Consider the following 14,743-nt stretch of genomic DNA (forward strand, 5'->3'; position numbering starts at 1 on the left):
GTATATTGCCCTGTGACGAGACCACTCTAGGGAAAAGAACATGAGAAGAAACATGGCAAAGTCACAGAAGTTTGTGCCACTGTATCCGGCCTTTGACCGGAAACTTGAAGCCAAGGCGAATTATACGGTCTGGTGTAGCAATCAGGCCGTTGCGCTCGCAAATTCAATCGGCCCGCCACGTACAATTAGTGCCAGTTGTTCTCATAGTTTAGATGCTACCGCACGAGACTGCTCAGCCTTTGGCTCGATTCGATCCTTACTACCGTCCCATGTCGACGTTATGTATCGCTTTCTATTTCGGTCATAGGGAACCAAACGAAGAACACACTTAGCGATTACGTCTGTGGCGGGGCGCTTAAATTTGGGTGATGAACGGCCTAGTTGGCTAATTTCAATGTTAATTAACTCGGAAACGGCGCAGTGTATCAGATTTTTCTTCTTAACAGTTATTTATCAGCACAACCTACCTTGCAACACCATAACAAGCTATTCAGACTGTTTCTGACCACCCCGTATACCCCGACTGGAACAGTATTGCATCACACACTTCCTGTTATGTGATGCTGAGTACAAATATTTTCTTATTGCTAATACTGGAGCTGACGTGTTCAATTTAGAGAAAAGCTCATGTCCAGACGCCAATCCAGTGAATCTGTCCTATTCAGAAATTAAACTTAAATTTGAATAATATTTTAAGGCTGAGATAAACGTTGTAGCCGCAAGAAATAAATTTTTCCATTAATTAAGAAATCTAATCAGAGTTATAAAGAATGGATAGCAAAATGACTAGGCTTAGTTAGAGATTATAAATTTCTGTGCGTAAACGTCAACTATAAAATGTTTTATCCTGTTTCTCTCTCTCGAGATTGGCTGATCATGCTCTTGCCAGATAGTAAATTAAAGTAACATCTGTTTAGATTAACTAATCCGTCTGTCTGCCATTGGTTTGGGAATAAGAAGGGACGCAAGTATCAGCAGATGCGATACACTGTGACTATGCTGACGTCTTTTTCAACACATCAGCAACGGGCACGTTCTAACACTCAGCGCAAACGAACCAGGAAGGCACAGGGCATTCGAAGATAAAGATAGAATGAACATTCCGTAAAGAGGTTCTCCAACGCTAAATTAAAGTCTCGTGCATTCTGTCGAATCTACGACAAGAGAAAATGTTTATTTCGAAAGGCACAATTTAGTTACCGTAAAAAGTCAGTACACTCGTAGATTGGAACTATGTAACACAAAACAAATCAGGGAACAAAATAAGTCACTATGGCAGACACAAGTGATTCAGAATAAAATTTCAAATGATATTCACAACGAATGTGTACAAATCATTAAGATTTCACGATCAAAATGTAATATGAATGCGATGTTTTCAGTGAATGACTAAAATTTCAAATCTACACAGGCTCATCTATTTCTGTAATTAATCTACTGGCGTACTAGAAATTAGCATTTCAAAAATTAAATTAATTTCGTAGTTCGCTGTTCAGCTATATTGACTAACCGGTAACAGTCAAATTAAATACAGACGTTGCATACAAGCAGTTTACCAAACAGCACAGGCATATATGTCTCAGTTCTCAGACAGCAACGAATTTCTGGGTCTTGACTTCAGATTTACACTGACGTCCCATAGGAAAATCGTAAATACTGTTGCAAAAGTATAATAATACGTTTCTGAAGCACTGAGTAGTATTAACGTCTACAAGGCACACACCACGTTGAATCCGAATGCTGTGTCAAAATTTTGCGAAGTACGCAACAGTCCATTTTCATTAACGGGGGGGAAGGGGGGGTAGGTTGTCAAACGGGTCGACTTGGAGCAGGAGAGGCACCACGGGCCATTTTAATTTCCACTGTCTATAATTTCACAAATAAATTCATAAAACTTTGTCAGCATGACCAGGAAGGATTCAGAATTCAAACTCATAGCAGTGGAAGTTCAAAAACATATCAAAATAATTTTTTTTTGCATGTGAAGCTTCAGCATTTTTTCACTTACTATTGGCTGCATTTGTTGCGATAGGTACACTTTTCTTCGTAAGTAAGAGAGATTCTTCGATAAATTTTTCACAGCATACAAACCATACTTACAGGTATATGAAACTCTAGAATCTCCCAAATCTATTAAAAACTGTGGTAAAACTTGACTCTCTCGTAAAGAAAGCTATTATAGAATCTATATTTAATAGCCAGCAGCAAATGCCAATTGTGATAGTAGAGAAACCTAATGGCACATTACGGATCTGTGGAGACTTTAGAGCGACCGTCATGTGCAATCCACCACTGATCGTATTCAGTTTGAAGCAAGAAGAACTGATGTCTGAATTAGCAGGTAGTATATACTTTACAACACTTAATATGAAGGAGGCCCGTTTACAAATAATTTTGGATGGCATAACACACAGATTCATGGTTACAATACTCCGTTTAATCTATACCGCTAGAAGAGGTTACCATTAGGGATTGCCAGTGCTCCGAGTTTTATCCATTGATATTTAGAACAATTTATTCGTGAGTCTCATGTCGTGAACCACCTGGAAGACGAACTATTACGTAATTTAGAACCTGTTGTCAAAACTTTGAAACCTGAAAATTTACAATGCAGTAAAAACAAGTGCGTATTTTAACAGCACGATGTACAATATGTTGGACACATTCAGTCTACAGTCAGCGTCAGCGTCTAGATGATGCTGAAACATATTGAAGTTATGAAAAATTTTCAGAGTCCCAAAGAGCTGAAGTAATCGTGACATGTAAGTAAATAACGGGTCAAGCGCCAAAAAATGAAAATTTGAGTTATAGATGAAATTCCCCTGTAACCGCCAACGCTAATAACATATATTCTGATACAAGCGCCAGAACAGTATGAAACAGTATTTACAGCTGTCACAAGATGGCACTCGCGTCTAACACCAACATCGATGTTCAAATAACGAGTAATGCGTGGTGTGTTCTCTGTTATTATTTTGGCACGTACTTATGTGAATTGTTGTCAATTGAAGTAGCTCTGCGGTTTGTTTGCAGCAACAGGACGCTGCTGCAGTAATTATTACAGATACATAATACACAATATTGAAGAATGGGAAGGAAAACTGCACCAAAACCGAGGAAGAGAGGTGAAGGTAGGGCTCAAAGTGAAAGGAAGAAATTACACATCGAAGGAAAGGAATATACTCGAAACGACAGCACTGTGATTCCAGCTAAAGAGCCTCCCAAGCACCAGGTGAGCCTTGATTGTCGTTTTAATTCTTATTACAAGGGTTGGAATCTGCATAAGTTATGTTCTAGTATTTTAATGCGTTTAATTTGATATTGAAACGAATTTAGTATGGACAAAAATCATCGTTCTGATTATGAGGTTATAGTTAAATACTTGAATGAAATTATTTACTTACCTGCAAATACCTACGCATGTTGATTCAAACATATTACAAATACTGCTTCACTCTTTCAGGTCTCCTGTAAATGTCAGTTGAAATGCAGGCACCTTTCATATGACCAGAAACTTATGTAGTTTAAGGAATTTACTCGCTAAACGATGCAGTGAAGCAAAACAACTATGCAGTGTCTGACATACATGTTTGCAAAGTGAAGAGGCGAAGGTCAAAAGTATATAATGATAGTAACGAAACTACTCGGCTTTCTACTGAGAAAGCGTAGGACAACTGGTCGTACCCAAGAAGAAAAACGTAACAATGTGTTACACATTGCCTGATGGTGAGGGAGATGCAATTAGAGCATGTATAGGAACGTTTATTGAGGTTCTCGGTTTGACCAAAAGAAGCGTTTAGGCATTAGTACAGTTGAAGCAGAGTGGTGAGATGTAAACGAAGAAAAGAGAAGAAATAAGACAAAACACCGGAAAAATACAGAAGAAGATGAAAAGGGGTTTTGTTGCCCATATTAACGCCATACCAAGACAAGAAAGCCACTATTCAAGGGAAAAGTCAAGTGACAAACAATATTTAAGTGAAGACCTGACTGCTTATCGTTTATTTAAGGAATTTCAAAGGCAACATGAAGACACTAACATCACACACCGCTTCTATGCAAAAGCCTTTAAAGACAAATTCCCCAATCATCGTTTGTCAAGTGACACTTGTTCTACATGTTACCTTCTTAAAGCCAGATTGAGGTGTGATCCCAATAATGAAGACAATAAACTGCAGGTAGAACGCCATCGCCGAAAAGCAAAGAAAGCTATGGATTCCATGAAAGCTGCCACAATCAAGAGTCAAGGGCCTAAGTCGGAAGTATGTACAGTTGCAATGGATTTGCAAAAAGTGATTTCTCTTCCTTCATTAATGCACAGTGAAATGTACTACCTGCGACAGTTTTCAAATTACAACTTTTGCATTCATGTTAGTGATGATCAAACCGGTCACATGTTTCTCTGGTATGTGGCCGTATGTGGCAGGGGTGGGAACGAAATTGCTTCCTGTTTGCACAAAGCTTTTACTTCGACACTTACTTGTAAAAAGAAACTAATAATGTGGAGTGACAACTGCTGTGGGCAGAACAAAGACAAGATGATGTTTCTGTGGGTTTACCTTACAGCAAAGGGTTACTTTACGGAAATAGAACACAAGTTTTTGGTGAAAGGACACTCTTTTACGTCTTGCGAACGTGAGTTTGCTCACATTGAGAAGCGAAAGAGGCTAACTGTGTCTGAAGTTCCAAAAGATTTAGTTCGCCTCATCACTGAAGCTACGCACACACCACCATTCATCGTGGTTATTACACAAGAAACAGATTTGTACCACTAAGTCAGCTGCTGAAAAGTATATGAATGTAACCAATGTGCATATTTCAAAAGAACAATGGATCAGACTGACTGCTCAACGGCCTGAGGTACTGCAAGTTCTGTCAACTTATAGTGAACTTTAAGAGTTCAAGGAATATTATATCTTGAAGAGAAACAGGAAGCCTTCTGATGTTCAACACGTGCAGCTGTAAGCAGTATACCGTGAATATAGGCTGTCTGAAGAAAAGAGAAGGTATTCAGCTAAAGTGATACTATTTGTAAAAGAGGAGAATAAGTGGTTTTACGAAAAACTTGTAAAAAGAGTGAAAATGAACACGATGGCAATCGTGTCGTTATTTATGTTAAACTTATCGCATACAGAACGTTTCATTTTCTCGAAATTTTGTATCATTTTGTTCTTTAATCCATTAACATTGAATAGTTTTTGTGTTTGTATAGTGATACCCAACTTTTATCCTGCTTTTTTTTAATTGCTCTACACATTTGGTTGATTATCTCTAATCAGTGTTTTGGCGCTGGGTCCATTATTTACTTACTTGCCACAATTACGTGCTGTATCAGGACACATAAATTACTACAGGAAATTTATCCCATATGCTGCATCCGTGAGTGAATTATTATGGAAAGGCACAAAACAGAATTAGAACAGTGAATGCCAAAGTGCATTTCCCAAATTAAAGCATAGTTTGCTCAGTGCTACATGTCTCTCGACATATGACCCAGATAAAACGTTAACAACTGCAGCTGGTGCATTGGAGTACAGAATCAATGTCATTTTGTCGCGTCGACAATATAGTTTCGAATAGCCAACAGCGTACATGTCAAAGAAACTGACAGCTGTTCAGAGGAATCGCAGTCATTTTGAATAAGAAGTACTAGCGATTGTTTTCACTGTGAAAAAAGGGTCATGAATATACAGGGCTATTACAAATGATTGAAGCGATTTCATAAATTCACTCTAGCTCCATTCATTGACATATGGTCACGACACACTACAGATACGTAGAAAAACTCATAAAGTTTTGTTCGGCTGAAGCCACACTTCAGGTCTCTGCCGCCAGAGAGCTCGAGAGCGCAGTGAGACAAAATGGCGACAGGAGCCGAGAAAGCGTATGTCGTGCTTGAAATGCACTCACATCAGTCAATCATAACAGTGCAACGACACTTCATGACGAAGTTCACCGAAGATCCACCAACTGCTAACTCCATTCGGCGATGGTATGCGCAGTTTAAAGCTTCTGGATGCCTCTGTAAGGGGAAATCAACGGGTCGGCCTGCAGTGAGCAAAGAAACGGTTGAACGCGTGCGAGCAAGTTTCACGCATAGCCATCGGAATTCGACGAATAAAGCAAGCAGGGAGCTAAACGTACCACAGCCGACGGTTTGGAAAATCTTACGGAAAAGGCTAAAGCAGAAGCATTTCTTAAACAGGAGATTGGAAAACCGATGGATCGGTCGTGGTGGAGATCATGATCAACAATTCATGTCATGGCCTCCATGCTCTCCCGACTTAACCCCATGCGATTTCTTTCTGTGGAGTTATGTGAAAGATTCAGTGTTAAAAACCTCCTCTACCAAGAAACGTGCCAGAACTGCGAGCTCGAATCAACGATGCTTTCGAACTCATTGATGGGGACATGCTGCGTCGAGTGTGGGAGGAACTTGATTATCGGCTTGATGTCTGCCGAATCACTAAAGGGGCACATATCGAACATTTGTGAATGGCTAAAAAAACTTTTTGAGTTTTTGTATGTGTGTGCAAAGCATTGTGAAAATATCTCAAATAATAAAGTTATCGTAGAGCTGTGAAATCGCTTCAATCATTTATAATAACCCTGTATATATGGCCTTAAATGTTGTAGGAAAGTTCTTGTAGAATGTAAATACTTTGGAATTAAGGGACACCGCATACCGATATTGAGAAGCATAGGCACACATCAAAGAAAGAAAATATGCTAGCTTTCGGTTCAAAAATGGCTCTGAGCACTATGAGACTTAACATCCGAAGTCATCAGTCCCCTAGAACTTAGAACTACTTAAACCTAACTAACCTAAGGACATCAGACACATCCACGCCCGAGGCAGGATTCGAACCTGCGACCGTAGCGGTGTGCAGGTGTGCAGGTGTGTGAGTGGGTGTCTGTTTGTGTATTTTACTTGAGTTCTTCAAAGGAAAAATCCTGAAGCTAGCAGGTTTTCCTTCTTTTATGTGTGCCTATCGACAACTCAAAGCTTCTACTTTTGCGTGAGTGGACACCTTTAATCCTAAAGTATTCATGACCTTAGATTCATTCTTCTAGAGCCCACAAGAGTTTGGTCGCCATATTTGGGCTAAATAATACAATTACTTTGCATCATAATATTTATTTATGTCGCAATCACATAGATATATAAACATTATTCACAATACTGGTTTCAGCAAATAGTTGCCATATTCATATGTACTTAATCCGCTAAAAAACTTTGTACAGATTTACAGGTATAGTTGGACTTTTTGTACATCATGAAGTAATTTAACATTTCAATGAATTTACTTTGTATCGTCACAGGATATAAGTACTGTATCATGTGACGATATAAAGTACGTTCGTTGAAATGTTACACAACTTCATGATGTTCGATGTGTGTAACTACAGGGTGACAGTTACTGAAGTATATTAAATGAAATCGTCATAACTTCTGAACGGTTTGCATTAGGACATTCATCCTGCACGGCTGACTGCGGGGCATGATGGGAATTAGCATGCGCTGTATGGTTTGGTTTAGCGATGAATCCCATTTTCATTTAGATTAGTTCGTCAACAAGCAAAGTTGGCGCATTTGGGGGACTGAGATTCAGCGTTTCATCATCGAGAAGTCTCTTTACCGTCAACGGGTGACGGTGTCGTGTGCAATGTCGAAACACGTAATAATCGGTGCGATATTCCTTGACGGGATGGTGACTACCGAACGGTACATGAAGATTTTGGAAGATGATTTGATCCCTATTATCTAAAGTGACTCTAATTTCGACAAGATGTGGTCTACGCAAGACGGAGGAGGGGAGTGTTTGATGTCCAGGAGGACCACGTTGAGGATGCATTCAGGCTCTGGGGTACGGAGAGACCTCTGGCAGGGCCTCGATTGGCTGCCATGTTCTCGTTTTCGTGGGGCTATATTTAAAAACAAGGTGTACAGCAATAACCCTGTTAGGGGTCCACTTGTATGTGGAGCCCGATTTTGTAATATAGTTCATGAAAAATGAAATGAGACGGTTATCACATGTAGAAAAGAATGCATCTTTGACACCACTGAACCAAAGATGTCGCCTGAGTGGCAGAATCGATTGTAAATAGGGGCACGCGAAGGGCAGTAGCAGTTGCCGTTGCGCTCTATTATAGGTAGCATGTAAGAATTTAAGCTAGTGGCTAGCTGTGAGAATTTAGCTGTTGGCCTATGGACGCAGCATGATACAGTTTTGTAAAGTAATTAAACTTTGTATATTTAGTTTTCAGTATGCAGCAATGCAATGTTGCTTTTGCTAATTTTACAGTACTGACCCTTGAATGTAGGAACCAAGTATTTGCAATTAGATTTAAAGTATTTGTTGATTTGGTATGACCGATTTGTAATATTTTGTGTGTTTTGTAACCCTGATACAGATAAGTTAAATTTTGGAATCTATTTTGTCAAACAATGTCAGACCTTTTGTCACGTAACAATCCAAGAATTGTTAACTACGTCATTAAGCGTGAATTGTAGAACAATTGAGAAGTTCACTGATTTTCAAGTTAATGTAAAATGTTTCATATTAGATTTTGCGAAGGAGAAACTTTATTTTGAATACAATTTTCGGAATGAAGAATTCGGTCTTAGCATATCCTGTTATCAGTACCTCGCCTTCTACCATGTCGTATGACATTCTTTGTATGAAGCTATTTTACGGGCGGCATTGCACTTCGCTGAGCCAAGATTGAATATTTTGTATGCCTACTGTACTGGTAATGCAGGAGTGGTTTTAATAATGAATAATAGAAAAGAAATGTGGGTAAGATAGTATAAACTGCAAAGTGAATACGTTATTGTAGACAGGATAGACACAAATACGACACCCACCACAACTGTATAAATTTATATGCCATCTGGCTCCGCAGATAGCTACGAGAGAGATGAAATGAATGAGGAGATAAAAGAAATTATTCAGATAGTTAAAGGAGACGAAAATTTAATTGGTATGGGCGATTGCAATTGGATACTAGGGAAACGAAGAGAAAAAAATTGCAGATTAACATGGACTGGCGGAAAAGAATGAAACAGGGACCTGTCTTGCAGAATTTTGCACAGAACATGATTTCATAATCGCTAACACTTGGTTTAAGAATCATGAAGGAAGGTTGTACACGTGGAAGGGACCTGGAGACATGGGAAGCTTTCAACTTGTATATAGGGTGGTCCATTGATAATGACCGGGTCAAATGTCTCAAGAAATAAGCATCAAACGAAAAAACTACAAGGGACGAAACTTGTCTAGCTTGAAGGGGGAAACCAGATGGTGCTATGGTTGGCCCGCTAGATGGCTACGTCAAGTGGAACATCAACGACCTTGGCGGGTTAATGTATGGTGCGGCATTATCGGAGGAAGGATAATTGGCCCCCATTTTATCGATTTCAATCCAAATGGTGCAATGTATGCTAATTTCCTACGTAATGTTCTACCGATGTTACTACAAGATGTTTCACTGTATGACAGAATGGCGATGTACCTCCATCATGATGGATGTCCGGCACATAGCTCGCGTTCGGTTGAAGCAGTATTGAATAGCATATTTCATGACAGGTGGATTGGTCGTCGAAGCACCATACAAAGGCCCGCACGTTCACCGGATCTGACGTCCCCGGATTTCTTTCTGTGGGGAAAGTGAAGGATATTTGCTATCGTGATCCACCGACAACGCCTGACAACATGCGTCAGCGCATTGCCAATGCATGTGCGAACATTACGGAAGGCGAACTACTCGCTGTTGAGAGGAATGTCGTTACACGTATTGCCAAATGCATTGAGGCTGACGGACATCATTTTGAGCATTTACTGCATTAATGTGGTATTTACAGGTAATCACGCTGTAACATTATGCGTTATCAGAAATTGTAAGTTCACAAAGGTACATTTATCACATTGTAACAACCGAAATAAAATGTTCAAACGCACCTACGCTCTGTATTTTAATTTAAAAAGCTAACTGTTACCAACTGTTCGTCTAAAATTGTGATCCATATGTTTCTGACTACTACAGCGCCATCTATCACAAAGCGAAAAAAGTGATCCAATTAAAACATTCATATTTCTTTACGTACTACACGAATATGTGATAAAAAATGGGAGTTCCTACTTAAAAAAACGCAGTTGATATCCGTTTGACCTATTGCAGCGCCATCTAGCGGGCCAACCAAAGCGCCATCTGGTTTCCCCCTCCAAGCTAGACAAGTTTCGTTCTCTTTAGTTTTTTCGTTTGACGCTTATTTCGTGAGATATTTGGCCCGGTCACGATCAATGGACCACCCTGTATATTAAGGTGAGACGGAATCAGGTTTCAAATTGTAAGACAATTTCAGTGGCAGATGTGAACTCTCAGCACAATTTATTGGTTATGAAATGTAAATTAAAATTGAAGAATTTGCAAAATGGTAGGGTATTAAGGAAATCAGACGCGGATAAGTTGAATGAACCAGAGATTGCTGAAAATTTTGTAGTTAGTTTTAGGGAAAAATTGACAAGAACAGGGGAAAGAAATACGATATAAGACGAATCGGTAGCTTTGAGAGATGAAATAGTGAAGGCAGCAGAGTGTAAGGTTCCAGTTATTTGCAGGTAAGAGCGCATTTTAATTCTTTTCCGTTACAGACTGTGCGCCAAAGTCGGCAGTCGTTGATAAAATGCTTTTCGATCTAGTTATGCGGCAGACCGTGCTCTCGTACCGTTCATAGTTGGACTGCCATCAGTGTTAAGAAGGTCATTCTACGATGTTTCTTAAATAAACGCACCATAATGATATCCCATGCAAAAATTATTTGCACAAAAGAAACTTCTTCCCGCTTCATTCCGTAAACCATAGGTACTGGTAATGCACTTTCAGAGTCCGACGGCTCTGTAAGATTACATAGAACTACGAGAGCATCTCCACATACCAGGTAGGAAGAATTCCTACGTGGCGGCTAACTAAGTCAGTGCAGGAACGGACTGGCTTAATTACCACAGAACTCGGGTGGAAAAGGGTGGCCAGTTATACTGTACGCTCTTTATATCACTGGCTAAACTGAGGCGTTTCTGGAAGTTTAGTACAAGTGAGGGGTTCCTGCAAGAGGATCAAATAGGTAAAATGACAAGGCCTATCAGAATTTCTTGGATAAAAATGGAGATATTGTATTTAATCGATGAAAAGAAAACTTGAAAATGCACCAAACGAAGCAGGCGAAAGGGAATACAAACGTCTAAAAAATTAGATTGACACGAAATCTAAAATGGCTAAGCAGGAATGGCTGGAGGACAAATGTAAGGATTTAGAAGCATATTTCACTCGGGGAAAGATAGACATTGCCTGCAGGAAGATCAAAGAGGCAGTTGGAGGAAAGAGAACCACCTGTATGAATATCAAGAACTCATTTCGGAAACCAGTCCTAAGCAAAGTAGGGAAAACTGAAATGCGGAAGGAGTATATAGAGTGTCTATACAAAGGAGATGAACTTGAAGGCAATAGTATAGAAATGAAGAGCACATGGAGGATAAGGTGAGCTGCGAGATACGATACTGCGAGAAGAATTTGACGGTGCACTGAAGTCACAAAAGGCCCCGGGAGTAGGCGACATTCCGTTAGAACTACTCGAAGTCTTGGGAGATCCAGCCACGACAAAACTCTTCCATTTGATGATCAAGATTTATGAGACAGGCGAAATAACCGCAGACTTAAAGAACAATGTAATAAATTAAATTCCAACGAAGGCACTTGCTGACAGGTGTGAATATTACCGAAAAAGTAGTTTAATATGTTATGGTTGCAAAATAGTGACACGAATCCTTGACAGAAGAATGGAAATAGTGGTAGAAGCCGACCTTGCGGAAGATCAGTTTGGCTTCAGGAGCAATGTAGCTGCAAGTGATGCTTCACTGATCCTGCGAATTATCGTAGAAGACAGGTTAAGGAAAGGCAAACCTACGTTTATAGCACTTGCAAACTTCGAGAAAGGTTTTGAAAATGTAGACCGGAATATTCTCTTTGAAATCCCGAAGGTAGCAAGGGTAAAATACAGGAAGCGAAATGCTATTATAAACTGTACAGAAAGCAGAGGGAAGTTGTAAGGGTCGAGAACAATAAAAATGAAGCTCTTATTGAGAAGGGAATGAGGCAACTTTGTATCCTATCCTCGATGTTATTCAGTCTGTACATTGATCAAGCAGTAAATAAAACAAAAGAGAAATTTAGAATAGGAACTAAAGTCCAAGGAGAAGAAGTGAAAACTTTGAAGTTTACCGATGACATGGTAATTCTGTCAGAGTCAGGAAAGGACTTGGAAGAGCAGTTGAAAGGAATGGGATTGTCTTGGAAGAAGGATATACGGCGATCGTCAACAAAAGCAAACCGAGGACAATGGAAATTTGTCGAATTAAATCAGGTGATGCCTAGGGAACTAATTAGGAAACAAGGCTCTGAAAGTAGTGGATGACTTTGATATTTTGGTAGAAAAATAACTGATGATGACCGAAGTAGTGACGATATGAACTGTAGACGCAGTGGCAAGGAAAGCGTTACTGAAGAAGAGAAATTTGTTACCATCGAATACTGATTTCAGTGTGAGGAAGTATAACTTGATACTACTTGTATGGAGTGTCGGCATGTATGGAAGTGAAATTTGGGCTATAATCAGTTTAGACAAGAAGCCTTTGAAATGATGTGGTACAGAAGATGATATATCACGAAGCTAAGGAAGAGATACTGAATAGAATTGGGGAAAAAAGAAATTTGTGGCACAACCTGCCTAGAAGAATGATCGGTTGACTCGACACATCCTGAGACATCAGAGGATTACCAGTTTAGTATTTGAGGGAAGCGTGGGAGGTGAAAATCGTAGAGGGAGGAAAAGAGATGAATACAGTAAGCAGATTCAGAAGGATGTAGGTTGCAGTAGTTATTCGAAGATGAAGAGGCTTTCACAGAACAGAGTAGCATGAAGAGCTGCATCAAACCTGTCTTCGGAATGAAGACAGCAATCACAACAACAACAAAAAAACAAGCGACCGTTACGTTAATAAATTATTTTGCAGACATTTACAAAATCGCATATCTTCAATTGTCAAAAAGTCAATTTTTGAAAAATAATGTTCCTTCCAGCACAGTTCAAAGATTGCGGCGCTGGCCGCTAGATTTGTCCAATTATGACTATGAAATAATTTTCAAGTCCACTGCACGATACACAAATGCGGATTTGCTTTCATGAATGCCAAAAGGGCAAGATAAATATTTTGATTCTTCAGCATTTCTACATTTTTCGTTATATTTAATCAGTAACGATACTGCGGAAAACTTTCCTTTGAATTCTTACTTAATTGCAAAACCAGTAACAAACGATTTAGTTCCATCTAAGATTAAACAGAATATTCAATTGGAGTGGCCTACTGATAAAAAGTTGGTTACTCAACTTCAAATTATATCATACTGGTCCATGACACATGTTTCCACAGTTAAAAAGCTGTTATTCTGGCACATTGAAAACCAGCAAGACATGAGTGTTTATTCCTGAAGTGCTTAAATCCGACGTACTTTAAATGATACGTCACTGCCACATACCAAATGCATTGCCAGAGAGCATTTCTGCTACAAAAATATAAAGAAAGACATAAAGGTATTACTGGATAAAAGACACTTTTGTCAAAAACACTGGCCACCCCCTCCTTGACAACATTTTCTATCGCCAGAGGCATCAGAAACCTTGTCACGTATGCATATCGACTTTGTCTCACTGTCATCGGTGCATTTTCAAAATTTCCTTTTGTGATCCATATGCCATCGATGACGTCTGTGAAAACAATTTAGGCTTTGTCAAAATGGCTCTGAGCACTATGGGACTCAACTTCTGAGGTCATTAGTCCCCTAGAACTTAGAACTAGTTAAACCTAACTAACCTAAGGACATCACACACATCCATGCCCGAGGCAGGATTCGAACCTGCGACCGTAGCAGTCGCGCGGTTCCGGACTGAGTGCCTAGAACCGCTAGGCCACCGCGGCCGGCAATTAGGTTTTGTCAAATATTTTCTCCTTTTAAGATGTACCGAAAGTAATAGTTACTGACGACGGCACTCAGACACAATTCAGACTCTTCTGTGAAAAAAACTGGCATTTCACTTACTAAAACCACACCATTTCACCGTAGAAAGATTTGTAAGTACCGTAAAAATCGCATTCAAGAAAGCTCGCTCAGCATTATAGAAAGGGAAATGTTTCAGTAAACTTCCCCCCTCAGTTCAGACCCACGGCGGTTGAAGCAAAATCTCCAGCTGAAAGGCTACTTGGAGACGACGTAATACTTTAATGTCAGTTTTAAAGCAGTTCGTGCGTCTTCATCCAGAGCATCTGCCTCAGTCGGGACATATGTTTCTTAAACAGTATGATACGATACTGATTACATTGTATCATTATATATAGAACTCATACAGAAGTCATACAGCAGCTCGGTAACGGTTTTTGGATTGTTTTTAATCCATACTTCTCATGGTGGCACAACGCGTCATAGAATTCCGGTAAGCCTCCAACGCGCTCAGGCAAGTAAAAGACCCAAAAGACATCGACGCAGCTAGTCTTCTGTGGGACCTGCTGATAGTCCCGCACGACCGAGTAAGCGAACACAAAATAAGAGACGGGGCGGGCACACCCTAACTGGATAGGCTGCCCGCATTAGTTCTAGTGACCGAGCATAGCCGTGACCGAATACGTAGCAC

Source organism: Schistocerca serialis, chromosome 3, assembly GCF_023864345.2.
Source record: "Schistocerca serialis cubense isolate TAMUIC-IGC-003099 chromosome 3, iqSchSeri2.2, whole genome shotgun sequence".
Classification (NCBI taxonomy): domain Eukaryota; kingdom Metazoa; phylum Arthropoda; class Insecta; order Orthoptera; family Acrididae; genus Schistocerca; species Schistocerca serialis.